Here is a 6,896-nt window from a genome sequence, read left to right on the forward strand (position 1 = left end):
TACAGTAACGAAGTACTTGTACTTCGTTACTTCCCACCACTGGTGAACAGTGAGCATCATGAAGCCCAAAGAACACAGCAGACAGGTCAAGGAGAAAGACGTGGAGAAGTCTGAACCAGAGTTTGCTTGTAATTAAAAAAAAATATCTCAAGCTCTGAACATGTCACAGAGCTCCGTCCAGCTCACCAGCTGAAAATGCCAAGCTAGTACAAACCCACCCTAAAAAGACATGTAAAGCAACGGGAGCCTTAATCAGAAAACCAGCCAAGAAGACCGCAGTAACTCTGGAGGAGCTGCAGACATCCACAACTCCGGTGGGTGAAGCACTTACTTAGAAAGCATTAAGAAAACCATGTTAAAAGAAAAGCTATAACATTTTTATTTTCCTGGCAAAAAGACTTAGGATGGTCATTCACCTTCCAGCAGGACAAAGACGCTAAACACACCATCAGAAATTACATGATACACATATTTCGATTTTTCTTTTTTAATAAATTGATCAAATTGTTTAGATTTCTGGAGGTGGGGGTGGGGGGGGGTTCAGGCAAGATGGGGTGCTGAGTGTACATTAATGAGAAACAATGTAATAACTTTTTTGATTTTAGCAATGAAACAAATAGCAGAAAATTTAAAGGGGTCAGAATAATTTCCACTGTACCTCAAAGTTTTTGCAGCTGTAATTGCTCAACACAGTCCATTTCAGATTACACATTAAGGATGTGAAAAAGTCAAATGGGTTCTGATAACTTTGGAAGTAAACAGGTTTGGTTTCTCTGTTTTCTAAAGCAAGCACTTTTAAAAGAAACTACAATGAACCCAAAAAAGTGATATGAAACGTCTGCAACAGAAAGAACATTAGAGCAACATGTACATTTCTTGAAACAACCGAGTCACCTCCCATTTGAGCCGTCGCCCTTTATTTTATTTTATTTTTTCCCCGCTTTCACGTCACCAAATGCTGCCTGCAACATAATGAGAGATGTGGCAATTAATTTTCTTTTAATCAAGGTCGAAATGAAGTAAATTGGTGCAGCTTGGCAAGCCCTCATTTTCTATTTTTGCAGTGATGCAAAACAAATACGATAAAATTATGGCCCTCTTCACCTTCTGTAATTAGAAAGCGTGAATGATCACAGGGAGATGATATGTGCCATACAGTACCTCCAAATATGCCTCTCTCACCCTCTTCAGAGATCAGATTTCAGCTCTTTTGAAACAGATGACCATGTTTTCCTCCTCTTGCCTCCCTTATTTGTCTGATCTTTTTCTCACCCCCCGTCTGCAGGAGTTACAGACAGAAGGAGCTGCTCAACGTGACATTGACTGCAGTGCCGTTGTAATGCCTCTCAAATCTTATTAAAAAACGCAGCTGTGGAAGACCTTGCTGACTCTACACATTTGCATTAACTATGTTGTTTCAGTGGTCTTCCAAGCTGATTAGGAATTTATTAAAATTAGATTTTACCTGCTCGTCTTATCATCACCATATGGTGTGGTGGCCAGCACTGTTGTTGACGAAAGGATTTGTTTTCTTTTTTTTTCTCTCTCTCTCTGGCTCTCACTTTGAGCACGTGACTACAGCTTCTGTAATTATTTTTTCTGAGATATCGCCGCACACAATGAGCTTTGAACACAGACCTAAATGGGTCTCTTATTTGAGAATATACAGTTTGTCTCTGGAAAAGTTGAGATTGCCGCGATACGGCGGTTTTCGCGGAGGACCCACATGTTAATTTCCTGTTGGAAGTGATTGAGGAAGTAGCCACCTACCTCTCATTGTTTGCCGGCTAAACATGTAAATATCTTAGATGGAGAAATCATATTGCATGAGTGAAGAGGCAAACAACAAGGATCAGGGAGACGTTTAAACAATGTTTGTATCTGAATGCTTTGTGCTTGTTAAACAGACAAATGTGACATTTTTCTCTGAAAGAAATTCCACCCCCCGCCCGCTGGATTTGATCAAGTTTAAACCACAAACCTTGACGTCTGTAAGTGAGGTTTTATGTGACATATACACACAAGTAAGCAAATAGTGAAGCAGAAGTAAAAGTGTCCATTGTTTTTGACATTTTTGGTAAATAAAAATGTAAAAATGTGTGTATTTTTAGTGAATACGTTGGAGCTGGGAGGGCGAAGCAGGGAGCAAAGCAAAGACGTGAAACAAAGTGCAAAACAGAATGGTGGCAGCATTATGCTGTGGACAGGTAATAGATATAGAGCAGCAGTGAACAACCCTCAACATACAGCCAGAGCTACATTGGGATGATGTAGGTCAAATAATAGCTTTTTGTCAGAATGGTCTAGTCAGTGACAGAAAATCCCAATAAAATCCATTGAAATCTGAGGCGAGGCAAAATGGCGAAATAAGAGTTTTTTTTTTTTTTTTTTTTTTTTTTCTTTTTACGACATTCTGTATTCACAGGCTGATGTTCTACAACTCCTGTCCTCTGCTGCTCATGGTGCTGCTGTGTGCATCTGTCACACCGAATGTGCCTCTGCGCCGCCTCAAACACGAGGTGTACACAGCGCTGAAATGTTCTGGAAAAACATATACAAAGGCTTGATCGGGCTTTTGCTCCAAGTCAGCACAGCGAGGTGGGCATGGCGACAGCTGTCCAACCTTCCTCCCCACCCTCCTCCTCTTCCTACTAGCCACCATCACTTTTCAAAAATGCTCTTTGTTTACCATACATAGGCAGCTGCCACCACAGTTACCTTCCAGAAGACGGCCACCTGCTAAAGGACATTTGTGCATGTCTTCATTTAATTAAGGCAAGCGCCACTTCATTGGCTCCTTCATGCAATGTGACTGAAAATAAGTCGACCTTGATCAGCCTCATGCAAGTGTGCAATTCAGGCGCCTGCGGAGGCGCGCTCGTCTTTTCCACTCACCAAAATTGGTAATTTTTTCAACAACAAAAAAATAAGAACAAAGCTTTAAAGTTTTTGAGCAAAGTTTTACAGCCAGAGAAAACATTTTTGTAGCAGCATGGATTTAGTGTCCTAGTAAAATATAAGCCAGTTTGACTCCTCTTTCTTCTAAACCTCCCAACACTTTATATTTAACTATCTTCTTGTGGCCCAGAGTAATATAGTATCACTTACTTGCAATTTGAAACTTATTTTGATGACAGTAAAATGGGCATTTGAGCTGATATTGCTGTCAAACACACATAACTGTCAGACAGCTGCAATCATTTTTATTCAGTTTTTTTTTCTTTTATTATGTAACAACTTTTTAAAGCTGCTAAATTTTCGACAAATTGTTTCGTAAATCTAAGAAACCAGTGCTCAATAAGCAGTGAGGGGGAGATAATTGGAATTTAATAGAATACTGGGAAAGGGCGCTTCAGTGTGCCAGCTTACTTTCTTCACACCTGAATAACTCTTGGGGTGTATTGGCTGCAAATTACAGCAATAAATGTTTGGCATTACACTCTCAGATGAGAGGCCTGACATTCTGGAACAAATGTTACACAGAGTCAGATTACACGTTTTATAGCAATTTCACATCTCATAGGTCAAAACAGGATGTATTTAGAGGAGAGACAGCAGGGGTGTGACTAAAAGAGCTGCATGGGATAAACCTCTCCTCCAGAAAAGTATCATGAAAACTTAATGTTTTGAATTTGAAGTCCAATCCAAGTGAAACCATGTATTTTAATAAAAACTAAAAAAAAAAAACTTTCAGGCAATAAAAAGGGTAATTTGGTTTCTGGATCTCAGGTTTGTCTGTGTTTTTTAAGTTACAAATGGAGATTCTGAGTTGTTGTAAACTGTGCCGATCAGAGACAAGGAGACGAGGTAAAACATTTGTCATTTATGGGTCACAATCGCAAATCAGGGAAAGTTAATAAAGGAATTGCAAAGAAGTCGGTGGTTTAGTTGTCATAAAATAACACAGGAGGAAATTCACAACTGTACCATGTTCTCATCTGCTCATCTAATTTCTTATCCAACTAACTGTCACTGTCATATAGCCAGAGTAAAATATAGTTTACAGTATATTTAGACATCACCAGGCCGGCGCTTCAGCTACATAAAGATCTGAGCCTACTAATGGCACTTTTTACACATCTGAGCTGGGCACTGATATTCCAAACTTAAAATTCTTCAAAATATTGTCTGAGCCGATGCAAAAAAACAACAAAAAAAGTAGTTTACAGACTCTAGTTTTCAGTTTTAGCATGTGAGGCAACATGGGTGTCAAATTTAGGTTTACTGCAGTGTAGGTTACAGTCATGGTCAAATTGGCCTTCATTGCCAATGGTTAAATAAAAACTAAAATTCCTACCTTCCTGGTAATAAAAGCTTTATTTGGGTTGGCCACTGGCACATCCTTTTACCTAAATAGATATAAACTGGTCTTGTGCTTCACTGGCAACAAAAAGTAGTTCTCTATGTTGATGTATAAATGGTTCATAAAATACTAACTTGGCTGCTTGGAAATACAGTGTTTTAAGTTATTGGAATGAAGACAGTTTTGTTGTGGAAGCTGAAAGAAACCCACCGTTCTTACTATGAGTAGTGTGTGTCTGCAGATACAGCAGGACCAGGTAGCTCACCTGAAGCTGGGCCTATGTTATGCGATTTTTGATGTGGTGCTGTACCACATCATGAACAGATCACATCCTGAGTTGCATTACAGCTACTGAGCTGGAGTGGCGCTGTCTCCCACTGAGTGAATCTTTATCACAAAAAGGCAGCCATTTTGAACATGTTGAGGTTATGTAAATTGTCAAAATTCCCACCAATTTCATAACCAATAAAATTTCTTGGAGACAAGTGATCCGAGAGAGCAGCGTGATGTGAGAGCGCAATTCAAAAGCGTGAGTTGAGAGCATACACCACATTTTTGTTTCAAATATTTGTGTTAACTAACTTCTATTTACTCAAAAATGATTTTACTGTATATTTTTCACTCTAACCCATGTCTACTGATGAAGCAAAATACATGTCAATATACACGTGAGCAACATCCTGTTAGTAGATTTAATTTATTAGAGATCCATAACAGCATTTTCTCAGATTTTAGGACACTATATTAGGAATATATTATTGGAAGTAATTTTCAATTATTGGCTATCAAAATTGGTATAAAACATGCTTAAGACAAGGTAGGTATGAATTGATGCATGGCTGGTATGAAAATTCATGCCAAAGACGGTGGGGAAAAAAAACAACAACAAAAAAACCATCCAAACTACATGTACCACAGGATAAAACTGAAATGTTTAACTAATTTAAGTTCCACATTATACTAAACTCTTATAATGAATTAATACTTATTTGTCTTTCCTAACAGAATGTCATGTGAGCAGTTTTTAATGTTTTGTAATCAGTCGTTCCAATGACAAAGGAGTCAGCAGGGCAGGGGTCGGCTGAGCACGCCCTTGAGGGCCACCTTATGAATAAACGGCTGGCGATAAATGGACTGGGTCATTACTGAATCAAGTGATCTGCAGAATAATCTATTGATTTTCTGGTCTTTCTTACTTCTTTATTATTCTGTATCATCATATTGCAACATCAGGAGGAACTCACTGATGGATGGGGTGCTTGGACAACTGCAGTCACCGCGGTGGGTTTGTTAAAGTATGCAGCAGAAGTTTAATAGTGAAAATATATGGTGCGTTTTCTTGTGAGGGATCTTTGAAATTCTTGATAACGTTTGAGTTTTGAAGGCCTCATCTTGCACTGGATATACAAGCAATGTAATTACATACCATGCAGTGACGGAAAAGGAGATGAATTTATAAAAGAAGAACCTTCATAAATCTTTTTTTAAATGTTTTTATTTATTTTTTTTTTTTTGCTAAATTTTTTCAATTTACATGTGCTCCCGTGTTAAAGGTTTTCTATTAACCGAGAGGTGTCCAGATTCTTTCAGAATGTTTTAATCCTCTCAAAAATGTTTGCTATTAAAATTATTCAGCCTCAAATTTCATCCTCTAGTTAGATGCTTTTGGGTTCACAAAATGTGCAAAAGTTTGTCAGGTTCCCTGATATGGAAATGGAAATGTGACAGAATCATAGTAAAACAAAAAAAAATAAATCCCCTAACACAACCGATGAGCTGGGGAGTGGGTCTTGATCCTTGAATCCTAAACCTTATAAGGAAGAGCTTAAGGCACTGTCTACTTTGTTAGTTGACTTTACTATCGATCCTCTTGATTCTTTATTATGTACAAGGGGACACATCACAAAACTGCTAATTGGCAATAATCTGTTTGTCAATAGTTCACGAGACTGCAGAATTTAGATAAGGAAAGTTCAAGTTTAAAATACATTATCACAGCCCCTCTATCCCTGTGGGTCTTGCTCCTGCAATAGCTTCAAGGAGTCTCATGCACAGAATAATTTACAGTAAATTATTGATGTAGGTAAGGTAGCCGAAAAGGGGAGGAGGAAAGAAAACAGACAGGAGGGACAGTGGAGTCTTATAAACAGATAGCTAAAGTTTTAAGATGGAGCATGTGAAGACTTCATTTTTTTTACTTGTCTAAAGATAGTTTAAAGTTTTTAATTTTGCAATAATAATAATAATAATAATAAATCAAATAGCCATGTGTTCTGCAACAAATAATCTCTGAGAATAAAAGTGAAAGCCTTTTCTTTTGACAAAAACGTTAAACCTTAGCTGAGTTTATTTTGTGTAGTGTCTGTACGGTTCTTCCTGTGCCTGTACATGTTTTCTTTAGACACTTTGGTTTTCTGCTAAGTTCTGTGGAATGTGTCATGTGTGAATGTGAGTGGTATGTTGTTTGTCTGTGTTACATCTGGTGTACATTGCTGATTTTTGCAGTGTCAAACCTTATAGAACTGTAGCTGGGGTCTGGCACAAGTCGTTCAAGGCCCTGATTCGGATAAAGTGGATCAGGAAGATGAATGAA

The sequence above is a fragment of the Poecilia latipinna genome, unplaced genomic scaffold (assembly GCF_001443285.1).
Source record: "Poecilia latipinna isolate Pla-1442-1.1 unplaced genomic scaffold, P_latipinna-1.0 Scaffold326, whole genome shotgun sequence".
In the NCBI taxonomy this organism is placed as follows: Eukaryota; Metazoa; Chordata; class Actinopteri; order Cyprinodontiformes; family Poeciliidae; genus Poecilia; species Poecilia latipinna.